Source organism: Mesoplodon mirus (genome assembly GCF_964341445.2).
Source record: "Mesoplodon mirus genome assembly, chromosome: 1".
NCBI lineage: Eukaryota > Metazoa > Chordata > Mammalia > Artiodactyla > Ziphiidae > Mesoplodon > Mesoplodon mirus.
Genome location: NC_138976.1, coordinates 164,570,353 through 164,596,667, shown reverse-complemented (window position 1 = coordinate 164,596,667; position 26,315 = coordinate 164,570,353).

Genomic DNA, 26,315 nt, shown 5'->3' with positions numbered 1-26,315 from the left:
TTGTATTACACAACCTTTGAGTATTTAGCTTTCTCAATGACATGTCCTTTAAAAATGTTTTAGAGATCCTACCAGTCGTTGAAAACATCCTTGTTCCTTGTTTCAGTTCCAGTTTTATGTATATATTCTGCCTTGCACCTGATTATTCCAACAATTGATGGATGGCCTTGGGAATCTAATTCTGGTATTGATAGTCTTTACTGATTGTCTCCCCTCGTAGCTGATTTCTTCATTATTGTGTAAATTTAGATCATGTGCTCATGTTTAGCTAAACAGCTGACCTTGTAAGACGCTTAGGTGTGAACGCTCGTAAGCTTCCGCAGAAAGACGGCAAAGATTTATTTGTGTCCCTCCAATGAGTTGCCCACGAGGACACCGTTTTCTACAAGTGTTGGTCCAATACTCCCTCTAGAGGAAGGGGACTCCGACAGGGCTGATTGGCGGCCCCCGATCTGGGGCAGGGGCAGTGGGCAGCCTGTGGCCCGGGCAGGAGCCTCTTTGCATGTGTCCCTGGGACACATCTGCCTGCGAACTTCGGTCACCTGGCAGGAAGCTACGATGCCCAGACCTATGGTTAGCTGTGCAGCGAGGTGTACTGTGAGGACAGGTTCCACACACACTTCAAGTAAGAGGTCGGCCTGAGTGGAAAGGTGAGAGTTTGGGCAGCTGTGCAGAGAAAGAAGGCGCCCTTTGGCCTGGGCCTAAATGCTTGTGACACCCCACTGGACCTGCCGTGCTCTGAGGGCCCTGCCCTGGGCCCCCTGCTCCCCTGCCCTTTGTTCAGTCACAGGAGAGATGGCCACACCCACTCCTTCAGTGAGGCCAGAGTTCCAACCACCCTCAGCCCCGCCCCCTCTCCGCAGGTTACCATGGACTACAGAGGCTGCATCCTGAGGCCAGGTCTTTCCGAGAATGCCAAGGGCAGACATGATGACCTTAAATGATTTCCTCTTGTGTCAGGTTTGGTAAACTTTAGGAGCTAGGAAATGGTCCACTTTACAGAAATGTTCAAATTTACTGGCATTTCATATATTCTCTGCTATAACATTGTCCTGATTCTTTCTGTATATTCTTTACTTATGTTTTTGTTTTCCTTAATCAAAGTGTGTCTTTTCAATCTTTTCAAAGAAGATTCTTTGGACTTACTAAATCACCTCAATTTTATCCGTTTTCTGATGTATTAAGTTCTGCTCATATCTTTATTTATCTTTTTTCTATGTTCTCAGGGTTTATTGTTTTGATCTTCTGATGTCAATTAAAACACTTGGTTATTCATTTTAATAAATATTTTACTTATAAAGATTTGAACTTTTGAAGATTCCAGCTTACTTGTAAGTTTCTAAGGGTCAGGTCCTCTCCATTGTTGCTGGCCTAAGGTTTAGTACACCATATAGCAATGTATATATTGACCTATTTTCCCCTCGACTTTCTGTGATTCCCTACATCTCACCTTTCTTTGCAGACAAGCCATTTGAAATACCCTTAACTTATTTCACAGCCAATAAGTCATTGAAATAATGTGTATTTTTAGAGAAATCTTCTTATATAATTAGGCAGAAAATCTCACCTGCCATAGTTTTCAAAACAGCATAATTTCACTCTTCTCAATGCTTAATCTGTTGTATTACACAACCTTTGAGTATTTAGCTTTATCAATGACATGTAGAGATCCTACCAGTCTTTGAAAACATCCTTGTTCCTTGTTTCAGGTCCAGTTTTATGTATATATTCTGCCTTGCACCTGATTATTCCAACAATTGATGGATGGCCTTGGGAATCTAATTCTGGTATTGATAGTCTTTACTGATTGTCTCCCCTCGTAGCTGATTTCTTCATTATTGTGTAAATTTAGATCATGAGCTCATGTTTAGCTAAACAGCTGACCTTGTAAGACGCTTAGGTGTGAACGCTCGTAAGCTTCCGCAGAAAGACAGCAAAGATTTATTTGTGTCCCTCCAATGAGTTGCCCACGAGGACACCGTTTTCTACAAGTGTTGGTCCAATACTCCCTCTAGAGGAAGGGGACTCCGACAGGGCTGATTGGCGGCCCCCGATCTGGGGCAGGGGCAGTGGGCAGCCTGTGGCCCGGGCAGGAGCCTCTTTGCATGTGTCCCTGGGACACATCTGCCTGCGAACTTCAGTCACCTGGCAGGAAGCTACGATGCCCAGACCTATGGTTAGCTGTGCAGCGAGGTGTACTGTGAGGACAGGTTCCACACACACTTCAAGTAAGAGGTCGGCCTGAGTGGAAAGGTGAGAGTTTGGGCAGCTGTGCAGACAAAGAAGGCGCCCTTTGGCCTGGGCCTAAATGCTTGTGACACCCCACTGGGCCTGCCGTGCTCTGAGGGCCCTGCCCTGGGCCCCCTGCTCCCGTGCCCTTTGTTCAGTCACATCAGAGATGGCCACACCCACTCCTTCAGTGAGGGCAGAGTTCCAACCACCCTCAGCCCCGCCCCCTCTCCGCAGGTTACCATGGACTACAGAGGCTGCATCCTGAGGCCAGGGCGGTCCGAGAATGCCAAGGGCAGACATGATGACCTTAAATGATTTCCTCTTGTGTCAGGTTTGGTAAACTTTAGGAGCTAGGAAATGGTCCACTTTACAGAAATGTTCAAATTTACTGGCATTTCATATATTCTCTGTTATAACATTGTCCTGATTCTTTCTGTATATTCTTTACTTATGTTTTTGTTTTCCTTAATCAAAGTGTGTCTTTTCAATCTTTTCAAAGAAGATTCTTTGGACTTACTAAATCACCTCAATTTTATACGTTTTCTGTTGTATTAAGTTCTGCTCATATCTTTATTTATCTTTTTTCTATGTTCTCAGGGTTTATTGTTTTGATCTTCTGATGTCAATTAAAACACTTGGTTATTCATTTTAATAAATATTTTACTTATAAAGATTTGAACTTTTGAAGATTCCAGCTTACTTGTAAGTTTCTAAGAGTCAGGTCCTCTCCATTGTTGCTGGCCTAAGTTTTAGTTCACCATATAGCAATGTATATATTGACCTATTTTCCCCTCGACTTTCTGTGATTCCCTACATCTCACCTTTCTTTGCAGACAAGCCATTTGAAATACCCTTAACTTATTTCACAGCCAATAAGTCATTGAAATAATGTGTATTTTTAGAGAAATCTTCTTATATAATTAGGCAGAAAATCTCACCTGCCATAGTTTTCAAAACAGCATAATTTCACTCTTCTCAATGCTTAATCTGTTGTATTACACAACCTTTGAGTATTTAGCTTTCTCAATGACATGTCCTTTAAAAATGTTTTAGAGATCCTACCAGTCTTTGAAAACATCCTTGTTCCTTGTTTCAGTTCCAGTTTTATGTATATATTCTGCCTTGCACCTGATTATTCCAACAATTGATGGATGGCCTTGGGAATCTAATTCTGGTATTGATGGTCTTTACTGATTGTCTCCCCTCGTAGCTGATTTCTTCATTATTGTGTAAATTTAGATCATGAGCTCATGTTTAGCTAAACAGCTGACCTTGTAAGACGCTTAGGTGTGAACGCTCGTAAGCTTCCGCAGAAAGACGGCAAAGATTTATTTGTGTCCCTCCAATGAGTTGCCCACGAGGACACCGTTTTCTACAAGTGTTGGTCCAATACTCCCTCTAGAGGAAGGGGACTCCGACAGGGCTGATTGGCGGCCCCCGATCTGGGGCAGGGGCAGTGGGCAGCCTGTGGCCCGGGCAGGAGCCTCTTTGCATGTGTCCCTGGGACACATCTGCCTGCGAACTTCGGTCACCTGGCAGGAAGCTACGATGCCCAGACCTATGGTTAGCTGTGCAGCGAGGTGTACTGTGAGGACAGGTTCCACACACACTTCAAGTAAGAGGTCGGCCTGAGTGGAAAGGTGAGAGTTTGGGCAGCTGTGCAGAGAAAGAAGGTGCCCTTTGGCCTGGGCCTCAATGCTTGTGACACCCCACTGGACCTGCCGTGCTCTGAGGGCCCTGCCCTGGGCCCCCTGCTCCCCTGCCCTTTGTTCAGTCACAGGAGAGATGGCCACACCCACTCCTTCAGTGAGGCCAAAGTTCCAACCACCCTCAGCCCCGCCCCCTCTCCGCAGGTTACCATGGACTACAGAGGCTGCATCCTGAGGCCAGGGCGGTCCGAGAATGCCAAGGGCAGACATGATGACCTTAAATGATTTCCTCTTGTGTCAGGTTTGGTAAACTTTAGGAGCTAGGAAATGGTCCACTTTACAGAAATGTTCAAATTTACTGGCATTTCATATATTCTCTGTTATAACATTGTCCTGATTCTTTCTGTATATTCTTTACTTATGTTTTTGTTTTCCTTAATCAAAGTGTGTCTTTTCAATCTTTTCAAAGAAGATTCTTTGGACTTACTAAATCACCTGAATTTTATACGTTTTCTGTTGTATTAAGTTCTGCTCATATCTTTATTTATCTTTTTTCTATGTTCTCAGGGTTTATTGTTTTGATCTTCTGATGTCAATTAAAACACTTGGTTATTCATTTTAATAAATATTTTACTTATAAATATTTGAACTTTGGAAGATTCCAGCTTACTTGTAAGTTTCTAAGGGTCAGGTCCTCTCCATTGTTGCTGGCCTAAGGTTTAGTTCACCATATAGCAATGTATATATTGACCTATTTTCCCCTCGACTTTCTGTGATTCCCTACATCTCACCTTTCTTTGCAGACAAGCCATTTGAAATACCCTTAACTTATTTCACAGCCAATAAGTCATTGAAATAATGTGTATTTTTAGAGAAATCTTCTTATATAATTAGGCAGAAAATCTCACCTGCCATAGTTTTCAAAACAGCATAATTTCACTCTTCTCAATGCTTAATCTGTTGTATTACACAACCTTTGAGTATTTAGCTTTATCAATGACATGTCCTTTAAAAATGTTTTAGAGATCCTACCAGTCTTTGAAAACATCCTTGTTCCTTGTTTCAGTTCCAGTTTTATGTATATATTCTGCCTTGCACCTGATTATTCCAACAATTGATGGATGGCCTTGGGAATCTAATTCTGGTATTGATAGTCTTTACTGATTGTCTCCCCTCGTAGCTGATTTCTTCATTATTGTGTAAATTTAGATCATGAGCTCATGTTTAGATAAACAGCTGACCTTGTAAGACGCTTACGTGTGAACGCTCGTAATCTTCAGGGGAAAGTCAGCAAAATTTATTTGTGTCCCTCCAATGAGTTGCCCACGAGGACACCGTTTTCTACAAGTGTTGGTCCAATACACCCTCTAGAGGAAGGGGACTCCGACAGGGCTGATTGGCGGCCCCCTATCTGGGGCAGGGGCAGTGGGCAGCCTGTGGCATGGGCTGGAGCCTCTTTGCATGTGTCCCTGGGACACATCTGCCTGTGAACTTCGGTCACCTGGCAGGAAGCTACGATGCCCAGACCTATGGTTAGCTGTGCAGCGAGGTGTACTGTGAGGACAGGTTCCACACACACTTCAAGTAAGAGGTCGGCCTGAGTGGAAAGGTGAGAGTTTGGGCAGCTGTGCAGACAAAGAAGGCGCCCTTTGGCCTGGGCCTAAATGCTTGTGACACCCCACTGGACCTGCCGTGCTCTGAGGGCCCTGCCCTGGGCCCCCTGCTCCCCTGCCCTTTGTTCAGTCACAGCAGAGATGGCCACACCCACTCCTTCAGTGAGGGCAGAGTTCCAACCACCCTCAGCCCCGCCCCCTCTCCGCAGGTTACCATGGACTACAGAGGCTGCATCCTGAGGCCAGGGCGTTCCAAGAATGCCAAGGGCAGACATGATGACCTTAAATGATTTCCTCTTGTGTCAGGTTTGGTAAACTTTAGGAGCTAGGAAATGGTCCACTTTACAGAAATGTTCAAATTTACTGGCATTTCATATATTCTCTGCTATAACATTGTCCTGATTCTTTCTGTATATTCTTTACTTATGTTTTTGTTTTCCTTAATCAAAGTGTGTCTTTTCAATCTTTTCAAAGAAGATTCTTTGGACTTACTAAATCACCTCAATTTTATACGTTTTCTGTTGTATTAAGTTCTGCTCATATCTTTATTTATCTTTTTTCTATGTTCTCAGGGTTTATTGTTTTGACCTTCTGATGTCAATTAAAACACTTGGTTATTCATTTTAATAAATATTTTGCTTATAAAGATTTGAACTTTTGAAGATTCCAGCTTACTTCTAAGTTTCTAAGGGTCAGGTCCTCTCCATTGTTGCTGGCCTAAGGTTTAGTTCACCATATAGCAATGTATATATTGACCTATTTTCCCCTCGACTTTCTGTGATTCCCTACATCTCACCTTTCTTTGCAGACAAGCCATTTGAAATACCCTTAACTTATTTCACAGCCAATAAGTCATTGAAATAATGTGTATTTTTAGAGAAATCTTCTTATATAATTAGGCAGAAAATCTCACCTGCCATAGTTTTCAAAACAGCATAATTTCACTCTTCTCAATGCTTAATCTGTTGTATTACACAACCTTTGAGTATTTAGCTTTATCAATGACATGTAGAGATCCTACCAGTCTTTGAAAACATCCTTGTTCCTTGTTTCAGGTCCAGTTTTATGTATATATTCTGCCTTGCACCTGATTATTCCAACAATTGATGGATGGCCTTGGGAATCTAATTCTGGTATTGATAGTCTTTACTGATTGTCTCCCCTCGTAGCTGATTTTTTCATTATTGTGTAAATTTAGATCATGAGCTCATGTTTAGCTAAACAGCTGACCTTGTAAGACGCTTAGGTGTGAACGCTCGTAAGCTTCCGCAGAAAGACGGCAAAGATTTATTTGTGTCCCTCCAATGAGTTGCCCACAAGGACACCGTTTTCTACAAGTGTTGGTCCAATACTCCCTCTAGAGGAAGGGGACTCCGACAGGGCTGATTGGCGGCCCCCGATCTGGGGCAGGGGCAGTGGGCAGCCTGTAGCCCGGGCAGGAGCCTCTTTGCATGTGTCCCTGGGACACATCTGCCTGCGAACTTCGGTCACCTGGCAGGAAGCTACGATGCCCAGACCTATGGTTAGCTGTGCAGCGAGGTGTACTGTGAGGACAGGTTCCACACACACTTCAAGTAAGAGGTCGGCCTGAGTGGAAAGGTGAGAGTTTGGGCAGCTGTGCAGACAAAGAAGGCGCCCTTTGGCCTGGGCCTAAATGCTTGTGACAGCCCACTGGACCTGCCGTGCTCTGAGGGCCCTGCCCTGGGCCCCCTGCTCCCCTGCCCTTTGTTCAGTCACAGCAGAGATGGCCACACCCACTCCTTCAGTGAGGCCAGAGTTCCAACCACCCTCAGCCCCGCCCCCTCTCCGCAGGTTACCATGGACTACAGAGGCTGCATCCTGAGGCCAGGGCGTTCCAAGAATGCCAAGGGCAGACATGATGACCTTAAATGATTTCCTCTTGTGTCAGGTTTGGTAAACTTTAGGAGCTAGGAAATGGTCCACTTTACAGAAATGTTCAAATTTACTGGCATTTCATATATTCTCTGTTATAACATTATCCTGATTCTTTCTGTATATTCTTTACTTATGTTTTTGTTTTCCTTAATCAAAGTGTGTCTTTTCAATCTTTTCAAAGAAGATTCTTTGGACTTACTAAATCACCTCAATTTTATACGTTTTCTGTTGTATTAAGTTCTGCTCATATCTTTATTTATCTTTTTTCTATGTTCTCAGGGTTTATTGTTTTGATCTTCTGATGTCAATTAAAACACTTGGTTATTCATTTTAATAAATATTTTACTTATAAAGATTTGAACTTTTGAACATTCCAGCTTACTTGTAAGTTTCTAAGGGTCAGGTCCTCTCCATTGTTGCTGGCCTAAAGTTTAGTTCACCATATAGCAATGTATATATTGACCTATTTTCCCCTCGACTTTCTGTGATTCCCTACATCTCACCTTTCTTTGCAGACAAGCCATTTGAAATACCCTTAACTTAGTTCACAGCCAATAAGTCATTGAAATAATGTGTATTTTTAGAGAAATCTTCTTATATAATTAGGCAGAAAATCTCACCTGCCATAGTTTTCAAAACAGCATAATTTCACTCTTCTCAATGCTTAATCTGTTGTATTACACAACCTTTGAGTATTTAGCTTTATCAATGACATGTAGAGATCCTACCAGTCTTTGAAAACATCCTTGTTCCTTGTTTCAGGTCCAGTTTTATGTATATATTCTGCCTTGCACCTGATTATTCCAACAATTGATGGATGGCCTTGGGAATCTAATTCTGGTATTGATAGTCTTTACTGATTGTCTCCCCTCGTAGCTGATTTTTTCATTATTGTGTAAATTTAGATCATGAGCTCATGTTTAGCTAAACAGCTGACCTTGTAAGACGCTTAGGTGTGAACGCTCGTAAGCTTCCGCAGAAAGACGGCAAAGATTTATTTGTGTCCCTCCAATGAGTTGCCCACGAGGACACCGTTTTCTACAAGTGTTGGTCCAATACTCCCTCTAGAGGAAGGGGACTCCGACAGGGCTGATTGGAGGCCCCCGATCAGGGGCAGGGGCAGTGGGCAGCATGTGGCCCGGGCAGGAGCCTCTTTGCATGTGTCCCTGGGACACATCTGCCTACGAACTTCGGTCACCTGGCAGGAAGCTACGATGCCCAGACCTATGGTTAGCTGTGCAGCGAGGTGTACTGTGAGGATAGGTTCCACACACACTTCAAGTTAGAGGTCGGCCTGAGTGGAAAGGTGAGAGTTTGGGCAGCTGTGCAGACAAAGAAGGCGCCCTTTGGCCTGGGCCTAAATGCTTGTGACACCCCACTGGACCTGCCGTGCTCTGAGGGCCCTGCCCTGGGCCCCCTGCTCCCCTGCACTTTGTTCAGTCACAGCAGAGATGGCCACACACACTCCTTCAGTGAGGCCAGAGTTCCAACCACCCTCAGCCCCGCCCCCTCTCCGCAGGTTACCATGGACAACAGAGGCTGCATCCTGAGGCCAGGGCGGTCCGAGAATGCCAAGGGCAGACATGATGACCTTAAATGATTTCCTCTTGTGTCAGGTTTGGTAAACTTTAGGAGCTAGGAAATGGTCCACTTTACAGAAATGTTCAAATTTACTGGCATTTCATATATTCTCTGTTATAACATTGTCCTGATTCTTTCTGTATATTCTTTACTTATGTTTTTGTTTTCCTTAATCAAAGTGTGTCTTTTCAATCTTTTCAAAGAAGATTCTTTGGACTTACTAAATCACCTGAATTTTATACGTTTTCTGTTGTATTAAGTTCTGCTCATATCTTTATTTATCTTTTTTCTATGTTCTCAGGGTTTATTGTTTTGATCTTCTGATGTCAATTAAAACAGTTGGTTATTCATTTTAATAAATATTTTACTTATAAAGATTTGAACTTTGGAAGATTCCAGCTTACTTGTAAGTTTCTAAGGGTCAGGTCCTCTCCACTGTTGCTGGCCTAAGGTTTAGTTCACCATATAGCAATGTATATATTGACCTATTTTCCCCTCGACTTTCTGTGATTCCCTACATCTCACCTTTCTTTGCAGACAAGCCATTTGAAATACCCTTAACTTATTTCACAGCCAATAAGTCATTGAAATAATGTGTATTTTTAGAGAAATCTTCTTATATAATTAGGCAGAAAATCTCACCTGCCATAGTTTTCAAAACAGCATAATTTCACTCTTCTCAATGCTTAATCTGTTGTATTACACAACCTTTGAGTATTTAGCTTTATCAATGACATGTCCTTTAAAAATGTTTTAGAGATCCTACCAGTCTTTGAAAACATCCTTGTTCCTTGTTTCAGTTCCAGTTTTATGTATATATTCTGCCTTGCACCTGATTATTCCAACAATTGATGGATGGCCTTGGGAATCTAATTCTGGTATTGATACTCTTTACTGATTGTCTCTCCTCGTAGCTGATTTCTTCATTATTGTGTAAATTTAGATCATGAGCTCATGTTTATCTAAACAGCTGACCTTGTAAGACGCTTACGTGTGAACGCTCGTAATCTTCAGGAGAAAGTCAGCAAAATTTATTTGTGTCCCTCCAATGAGTTGCCCACGAGGACACCGTTTTCTACAAGTGTTGGTCCAATACTCCCTCTAGAGGAAGGGGACTCCGACAGGGCTGATTGGTGGCCCCCGATCTGGGGCAGGGGCAGTGGGCAGCCTGTGGCACGGGCTGGAGCCTCTTTGCATGTGTCCCTGGGACACAACTGCCTGCGAACTTCGGTCACCTTGCAGGAAGCTACGATGCCCAGACCTATGGTTAGCTGTGCAGTGAGGTGTACTGTGAGGACAGGTTCCACACACACTTCAAGTAAGAGGTCGGCCTGAGTGGAAAGGTGAGAGTTTGGGCAGCTGTGCAGACAAAGAAGGCGCCCTTTGGCCTCGGCCTAAATGCTTCTGACACCCCACTGGACCTGCCCTGCTCTGAGGGCCCTGCCCTGGGCCCCCTGCTCCCCTGCCCTTTGTTCAGTCACAGCAGAGATGGCCACACCCACTCCTTCAGTGAGGCCAGAGTTCCAAACACCCTCAGCCCCGCCCCCTCTCCGCAGGTTACCCTGGACTACAGAGGCTGCATCCTGAGGCCAGGGCGTTCCGAGAATGCCAAGGGCAGACATGATGACCTTAAATGATTTCCTCTTGTGTCAGGTTTGGTAAACTTTAGGAGCTAGGAAATGGTCCACTTTACAGAAATGTTCAAATTTACTGGCATTTCATATATTCTCTGCTATAATATTGTCCTGATTCTTTCTGTATATTCTTTACTTATGTTTTTGTTTTCCTTAATCAAAGTGTGTCTTTTCAATCTTTTCAAAGAAGATTCTTTGGACTTACTAAATCACCTCAATTTTATACGTTTTCTGATGTATTAAGTTCTGCTCATATCTTTATTTATCTTTTTTCTATGTTCTCAGGGTTTATTGTTTTGATCTTCTGATGTCAATTAAAACACTTGGTTATTCATTTTAATTAATATTTTACTTATAAAGATTTGAACTTTTGAAGATTCCAGCTTACTTGTAAGTTTCTAAGGGTCAGGTCCTCTCCATTGTTGCTGGCCTAAGGTTTAGTTCACCATATAGCAATGTATATATTGACCTATTTTCCCCTCGACTTTCTGTGATTCCCTACATCTCACCTTTCTTTGCAGACAAGCCATTTGAAATACCCTTAACTTAGTTCACAGCCAATAAGTCATTGAAATAATGTGTATTTTTAGAGAAATCTTCTTATAAAATTAGGCAGAAAATCTCACCTGCCATAGTTTTCAAAACAGCATAATTTCACTCTTCTCAATGCTTAATCTGCTGTATTACACAACCTTTGAGTATTTAGCCTTATCAATGACATGTCCTTTAAAAATGTTTTAGAGATCCTACCAGTCTTTGAAAACATCCTTGTTCCTTGTTTCAGTTCCAGTTTTATGTATATATTCTGCCTTGCACCTGATTATTCCAACAATTGATGGATGGCCTTGGGAATCTAATTCTGGTATTGATACTCTTTACTGATTGTCTCTCCTCGTAGCTGATTTCTTCATTATTGTGTAAATTTAGATCATGAGCTCATGTTTAGCTAAACAGCTGACCTTGTAAGACGCTTACGTGTGAACGCTCGTAAGCTTCAGGAGAAAGTCAGCAAAATTTATTTGTGTCCCTCCAATGAGTTGCCCACGAGGACACCGTTTTCTACAAGTGTTGGTCCAATACACCCTCTAGAGGAAGGGGACTCCGACAGGGCTGATTGGCAGCCCCCGATCTGGGGCAGGGGCAGTGGGCAGCCTGTGGCACGGGCTGGAGCCTCTTTGCATGTGTCCCTGGGACACATCTGCCTGCGAACTTCGGTCACCTGGCAGGAAGCTACGATGCCCAGACCTATGGTTAGCTGTGCAGCGAGGAGTACTGTGAGGACAGGTTCCACACACACTTCAAGTAAGAGGTCGGCCTGAGTGGAAAGGTGAGAGTTTGGGCAGCTGTGCAGACAAAGAAGGCGCCCTTTGGCCTGGGCCTAAATGCTTGTGACACCCCACTGGACCTGCCGTGCTCTGAGGGCCCTGCCCTGGGCCCCCTGCTCCCCTGCCCTTTGTTCAGTCACAGCAGAGATGGCCACACCCACTCCTTCAGTGAGGCCAGAGTTCCAACCACCCTCAGCCCCGCCCCCTCTCCGCAGGTTACCCTGGACTACAGAGGCTGCATCCTGAGGCCAGGGCGTTCCGAGAATGCCAAGGGCAGACATGATGACCTTAAATGATTTCCTCTTGTGTCAGGTTTGGTAAACTTTAGGAGGTAGGAAATGGTCCACTTTACAGAAATGTTCAAATTTACTGGCATTTCATATATTCTCTGCTATAACATTGTCCTGATTCTTTCTGTATATTCTTTACTTATGTTTTTGTTTTCCTTAATCAAAGTGTGTCTTTTCAATCTTTTCAAAGAAGATTCTTTGGACTTACTAAATCACCTCAATTTTATACGTTTTCTGATGTATTAAGTTCTGCTCATATCTTTATTTATCTTTTTTCTATGTTCTCAGGGTTTATTGTTTTGACCTTCTGATGTCAATTAAAACACTTGGTTATTCATTTTAATAAATATTTTGCTTATAAAGATTTGAACTTTTGAAGATTCCAGTTTACTTGTAAGTTTCTAAGGGTCAGGTCCTCTCCATTGTTGCTGGCCTAAAGTTTAGTTCACCATATAGCAATGTATATATTGACCTATTTTCCCCTCGACTTTGTGTGATTCCCTACATCTCACCTTTCTTTGCAGACAAGCCATTTGAAATACCCTTAACTTATTTCACAGCCAATAAGTCATTGAAATAATGTGTATTTTTAGAGAAATCTTCTTATATAATTAGGCAGAAAATCTCACCTGCCATAGTTTTCAAAACAGCATAATTTCACTCTTCTTAATGCTTAATCTGTTGTATTACACAACCTTTGAGTATTTAGCTTTATCAATGACATGTCCTTTAAAAATGTTTTAGAGATCCTACCAGTCTGTGAAAACATCCTTGTTCCTTGTTTCAGTTCCAGTTTTATGTATATATTCTGCCTTGCACCTGATTATTCCAACAATTGATGGATGGCCTTGGGAATCTAATTCTGGTATTGATACTCTTTACTGATTGTCTCCCCTCGTACCTGATTTCTTCATTATTGTGTAAATTTAGATCATGAGCTCATGTTTAGCTAAACAGCTGACCTTGTAAGACGCTTAGGTGTGAACGCTCGTAAGCTTCCGCAGAAAGACGGCAAAGATTTATTTGTGTCCCTCCAATGAGTTGCCCACGAGGACACCGTTTTCTACAAGTGTTGGTCCAATACTCCCTCTAGAGGAAGGGGACTCCGACAGGGCTGATTGGCAGTCCCCGATCTGGGGCAGGGGCAGTGGGCAGCCTGTGGCCCGGGCTGGAGCCTCTTTGCATGTGTCCCTGGGACACATCTGCCTGCGAACTTCGGTCACCTGGCAGGAAGCTACGATGCCCAGACCTATGGTTAGCTGTGCAGCGAGGTGTACTGTGAGGACAGGTTCCACACACACTTCAAGTAAGAGGTCGGCCTGAGTGGAAAGGTGAGAGTTTGGGCAGCTGAGCAGACAAAGGAGGCGCCCTTTGGCCTGGGCCTAAATGCTTGTGACAGCCCACTGGACCTGCCGTGCTCTGAGGGCCCTGCCCTGGGCCCCCTGCTCCCCTGCCCTTTGTTCAGTCACAGCAGAGATGGCCACACCCACTCCTTCAGTGAGGCCAGAGTTCCAACCACCCTCAGCCCCGCCCCCTCTCCGCAGGTTACCATGGACTACAGAGGCTGCATCCTGAGGCCAGGGCGTTCCGAGAATGCCAAGGACAGACACGATGACCTTAAATGATTTCCTCTTGTGTCAGGTTTGGTAAACTTTAGGAGCTAGGAAATGGTCCACTTTACAGAAATGTTCAAATTTACTGGCATTTCATATATTCTCTGTTATAACATTGTCCTGGTTCTTTCTGTATATTCTTTACTTATGTTTTTGTTTTCCTTAATCAAAGTGTGTCTTTTCAATCTTTTCAAAGAAGATTCTTTGGACTTACTAAATCACCTCAATTTTATCCGTTTTCTGTTGTATTAATTTCTGCTCATATCTTTATTTATCTTTTTTCTATGTTCTCAGGGTTTATTGTTTTGATCTTCTGATGTCAATTAAAACACTTGGTTATTCATTTTAATAAATATTCTACTTATAAAGATTTGAACTTTTGAAGATTCCAGCTTACTTGTAAGTTTCTAAGGGTCAGGTCCTCTCCATTGTTGCTGGCCTAAGGTTTAGTTCACCATATAGCAATGTATATATTGACCTATTTTCCCCTCGACTTTCTGTGATTCCCTACATCTCACCTTTCTTTGCAGACAAGCCATTTGAAATACCCTTAACTTATTTCACAGCCAATAAGTCATTGAAATAATGTGTATTTTTAGAGAAATCTTCTTATATAATTAGGCAGAAAATCTCACCTGCCATAGTTTTCAAAACAGCATAATTTCACTCTTCTCAATGCTTAATCTGTTGTATTACACAACCTTTGAGTATTTAGCTTTATCAATGACATGTAGAGATCCTACCAGTCTTTGAAAACATCCTTGTTCCTTGTTTCAGGTCCAGTTTTATATATATATTCTGCCTTGCACCTGATTATTCCAACAATTGATGGATGGCCTTGGGAATCTAATTCTGGTATTGATAGTCTTTACTGATTGTCTCCCCTCGTAGCTGATTTCTTCATTATTGTGTAAATTTAGATCATGAGCTCATGTTTAGCTAAACAGCTGACCTTGTAAGACGCTTAGGTGTGAACGCTCGTAAGCTTCCGCAGAAAGACGGCAAAGATTTTTTTGTGTCCCTCCAATGAGTTGCCCACGAGGACACCGTTTTCTACAAGTGTTGGTCCAATACTCCCTCTAGAGGAAGGGGACTCCGACAGGGCTGATTGGCGGCCCCCGATCTGGGGCAGGGGTAGTGGGCAGCCTGTGGCCCGGGCAGGAGCCTCTTTGCATGTGTCCCTGGGACACATGTGCCTGCGAACTTCGGTCACCTGGCAGGAAGCTACGATGCCCAGACCTATGGGTAGCTGTGCAGCGAGGTGTACTGTGAGGACAGGTTCCACACACACTTCAAGTAAGGGGTCGGCCTGAGTGGAAAGGTGAGAGTTTGGGCAGCTGTGCAGACAAAGAAGGCGCCCTTTGTCCTGGGCCTAAATGCTTGTGACAGCCCACTGGACCTGCCATGCTCTGAGGGCCCTGCCCTGGGCCCCCTGCTCCCCTGCCCTTTGTTCAGTCACTGCAGAGATGGCCACACCCACTCCTTCAGTGAGGCCAGAGTTCCAACCACCCTCAGCCCCGCCCCCTCTCCGCAGGTTACCATGGACTACAGATGCTGCTTCCTGAGGCCAGGGCGTTCCGAGAATGCCAAGGGCAGACATGATGACCTTAAATGATTTCCTCTTGTGTCAGGTTTGGTAAACTTTAGGAGCTAGGAAATGGTCCACTTTACAGAAATGTTCAAATTTAGTGGCATTTCATATATTCTCTGTTATAACATTGTCCTGGTTCTTTCTGTATATTCTTTACTTATGTTTTTGTTTTCCTTAATCAAAGTGTGTCTTTTCAATCTTTTCAAAGAAGATTCTTTGGACTTACTAAATCACCTCAATTTTATCCGTTTTCTGTTGTATTAAGTTCTGCTCATATCTTTATTTATCTTTTTTCTATGTTCTCAGGGTTTATTGTTTTGATCTTCTGATGTCAATTAAAACACTTGGTTATTCATTTTAATAAATATTTTACTTATAAAGATTTGAACTTTTGAAGATTCCAGCTTACTTGTAAGTTTCTAAGGGTCAGGTCCTCTCCATTGTTGCTGGCCTAAGGTTTAGTTCACCATATAGCAATGTATATATTGACCTATTTTCCCCTCGACTTTCTGTGATTCCCTACATCTCACCTTTCTTTGCAGACAAGCCATTTGAAATACCCTTAACTTATTTCACAGCCAATAAGTCATTGAAATAATGTGTATTTTTAGAGAAATCTTCTTATATAATTAGGCAGAAAATCTCACCTGCCATAGTTTTCAAAACAGCATAATTTCACTCTTCTCAATGCTTAATCTGTTGTATTACACAACCTTTGAGTATTTAGCTTTATCAATGACATGTCCTTTAAAAATGTTTTAGAGATCCTACCAGTCTTTGAAAACATCCTTGTTCCTTGTTTCAGTTCCAGTTTTATGTATATATTCTGCCTTGCACCTGATTATTCCAACAATTGATGGATGGCCTTGGGAATCTAATTCTGGTATTGATACTCTTTACTGATTGTCTCTCCTCGTAGCTGATTTCTTCATTATTGTGTAAATTTAGATCATGAGCTCATGTTTAGCTAAACAGCTGACCTTGTAAGACGCTTACGTGTGAACGCTCGTAAGCTTCAGGAGAAAGTCAGCAAAATTTATTTGTGTCCCTCCAATGAGTTGCCCACGAGGACACCGTTTTCTACAAGTGTTGGTCCAATACTCCCTCTAGAGGAAGGGGACTCCGACAGGGCTGATTGGTGGCCCCCGATCTGGGGCAGGGGCAGTGGGCAGCCTGTGGCACGGGCTGGAGCCTCTTTGCATGTGTCCCTGGGACACATCTGCCTGCGAACTTCGGTCACCTGGCAGGAAGCTACGATGCCCAGACCTATGGTTAGCTGTGCAGTGAGGTGTACTGTGAGGACAGGTTCCACACACACTTCAAGTAAGAGGTCGGCCTGAGTGGAAAGGTGAGAGTTTGGGCAGCTGTGCAGACAAAGAAGGCGCCCTTTGGCCTGGGCCTAAATGCTTGTGACACCCCACTGGACCTGCCGTGCTCTGAGGGCCCTGCCCTGGGCCCCCTGCTCCCCTGCCCTTTGTTCAGTCACAGCAGAGATGGCCACACCCACTCCTTCAGTGAGGCCAGAGTTCCAACCACCCTCAGCCCCGCCCCCTCTCCGCAGGTTACCCTGGACTACAGAGGCTGCATCCTGAGGCCAGGGCGTTCCGAGAATGCCAAGGGCAGACATGATGACCTTAAATGATTTCCTCTTGTGTCAGGTTTGGTAAACTTTAGGAGCTAGGAAATGGTCCACTTTACAGAAATGTTCAAATTTACTGGCATTTCATATATTCTCTGCTATAACATTGTCCTGATTCTTTCTGTATATTCTTTACTTATGTTTTTGTTTTCCTTAATCAAAGTGTGTCTTTTCAATCTTTTCAAAGAAGATTCTTTGGACTTACTAAATCACCTCAATTTTATACGTTTTCTGATGTATTAAGTTCTGCTCATATCTTTATTTATCTTTTTTCTATGTTCTCAGGGTTTATTGTTTTGATCTTCTGATGTCAATTAAAACACTTGGTTATTCATTTTAATAAATATTTTACTTATAAAGATTTGAACTTTTGAAGATTCCAGCTTACTTGTAAGTTTCTAAGGGTCAGTTCCTCTCCATTGTTGCTGGCCTAAGGTTTAGTTCACCATATAGCAATGTATATATTGACCTATTTTCCCCTCGACTTTCTGTGATTCCCTACATCTCACCTTTCTTTGCAGACAAGCCATTTGAAATACCCTTAACTTATTTCACAGCCAATAAGTCATTGAAATAATGTGTATTTTTAGAGAAATCTTCTTATATAATTAGGCAGAAAATCTCACCTGCCATAGTTTTCAAAACAGCATAATTTCACTCTTCTCAATGCTTAATCTGTTGTATTACACAACCTTTGAGTATTTAGCTTTATCAATGACATGTCCTTTAAAAATGTTTTAGAGATCCTACCAGTCTTTGAAAACATCCTTGTTCCTTGTTTCAGTTCCAGTTTTATGTATATATTCTGCCTTGCACCTGATTATTCCAACAATTGATGGATGGCCTTGGGAATCTAATTCTGGTATTGATAGTCTTTACTGATTGTCTCCCCTCGTAGCTGATTTTTTCATTATTGTGTAAATTTAGATCATGAGCTCATGTTTAGCTAAACAGCTGACCTTGTAAGACGCTTAGGTGTGAACGCTCGTAAGCTTCCGCAGAAAGACGGCAAAGATTTATTTGTGTCCCTCCAATGAGTTGCCCACGAGGACACCGTTTTCTACAAGTGTTGGTCCAATACTCCCTCTAGAGGAAGGGGACTCCGACAGGGCTGATTGGCGGCCCCCGATCTGGGGCAGGGGCAGTGGGCAGCCTGTGGCCCGGGCAGGAGCCTCTTTGCATGTGTCCCTGGGACACATCTGCCTGCGAACTTCGGTCACCTGGCAGGAAGCTACGATGCCCAGACCTATGGGTAGCTGTGCAGCGAGGTGTACTGTGAGGACAGGTTCCACACACACTTCAAGTAAGAGGTCGGCCTGAGTGGAAAGGTGAGAGTTTGGGCAGCTGTGCAGACAAAGAAGGCGCCCTTTGGCCTGGGCCTAAATGCTTGTGACAGCCCACTGGACCTGCCGTGCTCTGAGGGCCCTGCCCTGGGCCCCCTGCTCCCCTGCCCTTTGTTCAGTCACAGCAGAGATGGCCACACCCACTCCTTCAGTGAGGCCAGAGTTCCAACCACCCACAGCCCCGCCCCCTCTCCGCAGGTTACCATGGACTACAGAGGCTGCATCCTGAGGCCAGGGCTTTCCGAGAATGCCAAGGGCAGACATGATGACCTTAAATGATTTCCTCTTGTGTCAGGTTTGGTAAACTTTAGGAGCTAGGAAATGGTCCACTTTACAGAAATGTTCAAATTTACTGGCATTTCATATATTCTCTGTTATAACATTGTCCTGGTTCTTTCTGTATATTCTTTACTTATGTTTTTGTTTTCCTTAATCAAAGTGTGTCTTTTCAATCTTTTCAAAGAAGATTCTTTGGCCTTACTAAATCACCTCAATTTTATCCGTTTTCTGTTGTATTAAGTTCTGCTCATATCTTTATTTATCTTTTTTCTATGTTCTCAGGGTTTATTGTTTTGATCTTCTGATGTCAATTAAAACACTTGGTTATTCATTTTAATAAATATTTTACTTATAAAGATTTGAACTTTTGAAGATTCCAGCTTACTTGTAAGTTTCTAAGGGTCAGGTCCTCTCCATTGTTGCTGGCCTAAGGTTTAGTTCACCATATAGCAATGTATATATTGACCTATTTTCCCCTCGACTTTCTGTGATTCCCTACATCTCACCTTTCTTTGCAGACAAGCCATTTGAAATACCCTTAACTTATTTCACAGCCAATAAGTCATTGAAATAATGTGTATTTTTAGAGAAATCTTCTTATATAATTAGGCAGAAAATCTCACCTGCCATAGTTTTCAAAACAGCATAATTTCACTCTTCTCAATGTTTAATCTGTTGTATTACACAACCTTTGAGTATTTAGCTTTATCAATGACATGTCCTTTAAAAATGTTTTAGAGATCCTACCAGTCTTTGAAAACATCCTTGTTCCTTGTTTCAGTTCCAGTTTTATGTATATATTCTGCCTTGCACCTGATTATTCCAACAATTGATGGATGGCCTTGGGAATCTAATTCTGGTATTGATACTCTTTACTGATTGTCTCTCCTCGTAGCTGATTTCTTCATTATTGTGTAAATTTAGATCATGAGCTCATGTTTAGCTAAACAGCTGACCTTGTAAGACGCTTACGTGTGAACGCTCGTAAGCTTCAGGAGAAAGTCAGCAAAATTTATTTGTGTCCCTCCAATGAGTTGCCCACGAGGACACCGTTTTCTACAAGTGTTGGTCCAATACTCCCTCTAGAGGAAGGGGACTCCGACAGGGCTGATTGGTGGCCCCCGATCTGGGGCAGGGGCAGTGGGCAGCCTGTGGCACGGGCTGGAGCCTCTTTGCATGTGTCCCTGGGACACAACTGCCTGCGAACTTCGGTCACCTGGCAGGAAGCTACGATGCCCAGACCTATGGTTAGCTGTGCAGTGAGGTGTACTGTGAGGACAGGTTCCACACACACTTCAAGTAAGAGGTCGGCCTGAGTGGAAAGGTGAGAGTTTGGGCAGCTGTGCAGACAAAGAAGGCGCCCTTTGGCCTCGGCCTAAATGCTTGTGACACCCCACTGGACCTGCCCTGCTCTGAGGGCCCTGCCCTGGGCCCCCTGCTCCCCTGCCCTTTGTTCAGTCACAGCAGAGATGGCCACACCCACTCCTTCAGTGAGGCCAGAGTTCCAAACACCCTCAGCCCCGCCCCCTCTCCGCAGGTTACCCTGGACTACAGAGGCTGCATCCTGAGGCCAGGGCGTTCCGAGAATGCCAAGGGCAGACATGATGACCTTAAATGATTTCCTCTTGTGTCAGGTTTGGTAAACTTTAGGAGCTAGGAAATGGTCCACTTTACAGAAATGTTCAAATTTACTGGCATTTCATATATTCTCTGATATTACATTGTCCTGATTCTTTCTGTATATTCTCTCCTTATGTTTTTGTTTTCCTTAATCAAAGTGTGTCTTTTCAATCTTTTCAAAGAAGATTCTTTGGACTTACTAAATCACCTCAATTTTATACGTTTTCTGATGTATTAAGTTCTGCTCATATCTTTATTTATCTTTTTTCTATGTTCTCAGGGTTTATTGTTTTGATCTTCTGATGTCAATTAAAACACTTGGTTATTCATTTTAATAAATATTTTACTTATAAAGATTTGAACTTTTGAAGATTCCAGCTTACTTGTAAGTTTCTAAGGGTCAGGTCCTCTCCATTGTTGCTGGCCTAAGGTTTAGTTCACCATATAGCAATGTATATATTGACCTATTTTCCCCTCGTCTTTCTGTGATTCCCTACATCTCACCTTTCTTTGCAGACAAGCCATTTGAAATACCCTTAACTTAGTTCACAGCCAATAAGTCATTGAAATAATGTGTATTTTTAGAGAAATCTTCTTATATAATTAGGCAGAAAATCTCACCTGCCATAGTTTTCAAAACAGCATAATTTCACTCTTCTCAATGCTTAATCTGTTGTATTACACAACCTTTGAGTATTTAGCTTTATCAATGACATGTCCTTTAAAAATGTTTTAGAGATCCTACCAGTCTTTGAAAACATCCTTGTTCCTTGTTTCAGTTCCAGTTTTATGTATATATTCTGCCTTGCACCTGATTATTCCAACAATTGATGGATGGCCTTAGGAATCTAATTCTGGTATTGATAGTCTTTACTGATTGTCTCCCCTCGTAGCTGATTTTTTCATTATTGTGTAAATTTAGATCATGAGCTCATGTTTAGCTAAACAGCTGACCTTGTAAGACGCTTAGGTGTGAACGCTCGTAAGCTTCTGCAGAAAGACGGCAAACATTTATTTGTGTCCCTCCAATGATTTGCCCACGAGGACACCGTTTTCTACAAGTGTTGGTCCAATACTCCCTCTAGAGGAAGGGGACTCCGACAGGGCTGATTGGCGGCCCCCGATCTGGGGCAGGGGCAGTGGGCAGCCTGTGGCCCGGGCAGGAGCCTCTTTGCATGTGTCCCTGGGACACATCTGCCTGCGAACTTCGGTCACCTGGCAGGAAGCTACGATGCCCAGACCTATGGTTAGCTGTGCAGCGAGGTGTACTGTGAGGACAGGTTCCACACACACTTCAAGTAAGAGGTCGTCCTGAGTGGAAATTTGAGAGTTTGGGCAGCTGTGCAGACAAAGAAGGCGCCCTTTGGCCTGGGCCTAAATGCTTGTGACACCCCACTGGACCTGCCGTGCTCTGAGGGCCCTGCCCTGGGCCCCCTGCTCCCGTGCCCTTTGTTCAGTCACAGCAGAGATGGCCACACCCACTCCTTCAGTGAGGGCAGAGTTCCAACCACCCTCAGCCCCACCCCCTCTCCGCAGGTTACCATGGACTACAGAGGCTGCATCCTGAGGCCAGGGCGTTCCGAGAATGCCAAGGGCAGACATGATGACCTTAAATGATTTCCTCTTGTGTCAGGTTTGGTAAACTTTAGGAGCTAGGAAATGGTCCACTTTACAGAAATGTTCAAATTTACTGGCATTTCATATATTCTCTGTTATAACATTGTCCTGGTTCTTTCTGTATATTCTTTACTTATGTTTTTGTTTTCCTTAATCAAAGTGTGTCTTTTCAATCTTTTCAAAGAAGATTCTTTGGACTTACTAAATCACCTCAATTTTATACGTTTTCTGTTGTATTAAGTTCTGCTCATATCTTTATTTATCTTTTTTCTATGTTCTCAGGGTTTATTGTTTTGATCTTCTGATGTCAATTAAAACACTTGGTTATTCATTTTAATAAATATTCTACTTATAAAGATTTGAAATTTTGAAGATTCCAGCTTACTTGTAAGTTTCTAAGGGTCAGGTCCTCTCCATTGTTGCTGGCCTAAGGTTTAGTTCACCATATAGCAATGTATATATTGACCTATTTTCCCCTCGACTTTCTGTGATTCCCTACATCTCACCTTTCTTTGCAGACAAGCCATTTGAAATACCCTTAACTTATTTCACAGCCAATAAGTCATTGAAATAATGTGTATTTTTAGAGAAATCTTCTTATATAATTAGGCAGAAAATCTCACCTGCCATAGTTTTCAAAACAGCATAATTTCACTCTTCTCAATGCTTAATCTGTTGTATTACACAACCTTTGAGTATTTAGCTTTATCAATGACATGTCCTTTAAAAATGTTTTAGAGATCCTACCAGTCTTTGAAAACATCCTTGTTCCTTGTTTCAGTTCCAGTTTTATGTATATATTCTGCCTTGCACCTGATTATTCCAACAATTGATGGATGGCCTTGGGAATCTAATTCTGGTATTGATACTCTTTACTGATTGTCTCTCCTCGTAGCTGATTTCTTCATTATTGTGTAAATTTAGATCATGAGCTCATGTTTAGCTAAACAGCTGACCTTGTAAGACGCTTACGTGTGAACGCTCGTAAGCTTCAGGAGAAAGTCAGCAAAATTTATTTGTGTCCCTCCAATGAGTTGCCCACGAGGACACCGTTTTCTACAAGTGTTGGTCCAATACTCCCTCTAGAGGAAGGGGACTCCGACAGGGCTGATTGGTGGCCCCCGATCTGGGGCAGGGGCAGTGGGCAGCCTGTGGCACGGGCTGGAGCCTCTTTGCATGTGTCCCTGGGACACATCTGCCTGCGAACTTCGGTCACCTGGCAGGAAGCTACGATGCCCAGACCTATGGTTAGCTGTGCAGTGAGGTGTACTGTGAGGACAGGTTCCACACACACTTCAAGTAAGAGGTCGGCCTGAGTGGAAAGGTGAGAGTTTGGGCAGCTGTGCAGACAAAGAAGGCGCCCTTTGGCCTGGGCCTAAATGCTTGTGACACCCCACTGGACCTGCCGTGCTCTGAGGGCCCTGCCCTGGGCCCCCTGCTCCCCTGCCCTTTGTTCAGTCACAGCAGAGATGGCCACACCCACTCCTTCAGTGAGGCCAGAGTTCCAACCACCCTCAGCCCCGCCCCCTCTCCGCAGGTTACCCTGGACTACAGAGGCTGCATCCTGAGGCCAGGGCGTTCCGAGAATGCCAAGGGCAGACATGATGACCTTAAATGATTTCCTCTTGTGTCAGGTTTGGTAAACTTTAGGAGCTAGGAAATGGTCCACTTTACAGAAATGTTCAAATTTACTGGCATTTCATATATTCTCTGCTATAACATTGTCCTGATTCTTTCTGTATATTCTTTACTTATGTTTTTGTTTTCCTTAATCAAAGTGTGTCTTTTCAATCTTTTCAAAGAAGATTCTTTGGACTTACTAAATCACCTCAATTTTATACGTTTTCTGATGTATTAAGTTCTGCTCATATCTTTATTTATCTTTTTTCTATGTTCTCAGGGTTTATTGTTTTGATCTTCTGATGTCAATTAAAACACTTGGTTATTCATTTTAATAAATATTTTACTTATAAAGATTTGAACTTTTGAAGATTCCAGCTTACTTGTAAGTTTCTAAGGGTCAGTTCCTCTCCATTGTTGCTGGCCTAAGGTTTAGTTCACCATATAGCAATGTATATATTGACCTATTTTCCCCTCGACTTTCTGTGATTCCCTACATCTCACCTTTCTTTGCAGACAAGCCATTTGAAATACCCTTAACTTATTTCACAGCCAATAAGTCATTGAAATAATGTGTATTTTTAGAGAAATCTTCTTATATAATTAGGCAGAAAATCTCACCTGCCATAGTTTTCAAAACAGCATAATTTCACTCTTCTCAATGCTTAATCTGTTGTATTACACAACCTTTGAGTATTTAGCTTTATCAATGACATGTCCTTTAAAAATGTTTTAGAGATCCTACCAGTCTTTCAAAACATCCTTGTTCCTTGTTTCAGTTCCAGTTTTATGTATATATTCTGCCTTGCACCTGATTATTCCAACAATTGATGGATGGCCTTGGGAATCTAATTCTGGTATTGATAGTCTTTACTGATTGTCTCCCCTCGTAGCTGATTTTTTCATTATTGTGTAAATTTAGATCATGAGCTCATGTTTAGCTAAACAGCTGACCTTGTAAGACGCTTAGGTGTGAACGCTCGTAAGCTTCCGCAGAAAGATGGCAAAGATTTATTTGTGTCCCTCCAATGAGTTGCCCACGAGGACACCGTTTTCTACAAGTGTTGGTCCAATACTCCCTCTAGAGGAAGGGGACTCCGACAGGGCTGATTGGCGGCCCCCGATCTGGGGCAGGGGCAGTGGGCAGCCTGTGGCCCGGGCAGGAGCCTCTTTGCATGTGTCCCTGGGACACATCTGCCTGCGAACTTCGGTCACCTGGCAGGAAGCTACGATGCCCAGACCTATGGGTAGCTGTGCAGCGAGGTGTACTGTGAGGACAGGTTCCACACACACTTCAAGTAAGAGGTCGGCCTGAGTGGAAAGGTGAGAGTTTGGGCAGCTGTGCAGACAAAGAAGGCGCCCTTTGGCCTGGGCCTAAATGCTTGTGACAGCCCACTGGACCTGCCGTGCTCTGAGGGCCCTGCCCTGGGCCCCCTGCTCCCCTGCCCTTTGTTCAGTCACAGCAGAGATGGCCACACCCACTCCTTCAGTGAGGGCAGAGTTCCAACCACCCACAGCCCCGCCCCCTCTCAGCAGGTTACCATGGACTACAGAGGCTGCATCCTGAGGCCAGGGCTTTCCGAGAATGCCAAGGGCAGACATGATGACCTTAAATGATTTCCTCTTGTGTCAGGTTTGGTAAACTTTAGGAGCTAGGAAATGGTCCACTTTACAGAAATGTTCAAATTTACTGGCATTTCATATATTCTCTGTTATAACATTGTCCTGGTTCTTTCTGTATATTCTTTACTTATGTTTTTGTTTTCCTTAATCAAAGTGTGTCTTTTCAATCTTTTCAAAGAAGATTCTTTGGCCTTACTAAATCACCTCAATTTTATCCGTTTTCTGTTGTATTAAGTTCTGCTCATATCTTTATTTTTCTTTTTTCTATGTTCTCAGGGTTTATTGTTTTGATCTTCTGATGTCAATTAAAACACTTGGTTATTCATTTTAATAAATATTTTACTTATAAAGATTTGAACTTTTGAAGATTCCAGCTTACTTGTAAGTTTCTAAGGGTCAGGTCCTCTCCATTGTTGCTGGCCTAAGGTTTAGTTCACCATATAGCAATGTATATATTGACCTATTTTCCCCTCGACTTTCTGTGATTCCCTACATCTCACCTTTCTTTGCAGACAAGCCATTTGAAATACCCTTAACTTATTTCACAGCCAATAAGTCATTGAAATAATGTGTATTTTTAGAGAAATCTTCTTATATAATTAGGCAGAAAATCTCACCTGCCATAGTTTTCAAAACAGCATAATTTCACTCTTCTCAATGTTTAATCTGTTGTATTACACAACCTTTGAGTATTTAGCTTTATCAATGACATGTCCTTTAAAAATGTTTTAGAGATCCTACCAGTCTTTGAAAACATCCTTGTTCCTTGTTTCAGTTCCAGTTTTATGTATATATTCTGCCTTGCACCTGATTATTCCAACAATTGATGGATGGCCTTGGGAATCTAATTCTGGTATTGATACTCTTTACTGATTGTCTCTCCTCGTAGCTGATTTCTTCATTATTGTGTAAATTTAGATCATGAGCTCATGTTTAGCTAAACAGCTGACCTTGTAAGACGCTTACGTGTGAACGCTCGTAAGCTTCAGGAGAAAGTCAGCAAAATTTATTTGTGTCCCTCCAATGAGTTGCCCACGAGGACACCGTTTTCTACAAGTGTTGGTCCAATACTCCCTCTAGAGGAAGGGGACTCCGACAGGGCTGATTGGTGGCCCCCGATCTGGGGCAGGGGCAGTGGGCAGCCTGTGGC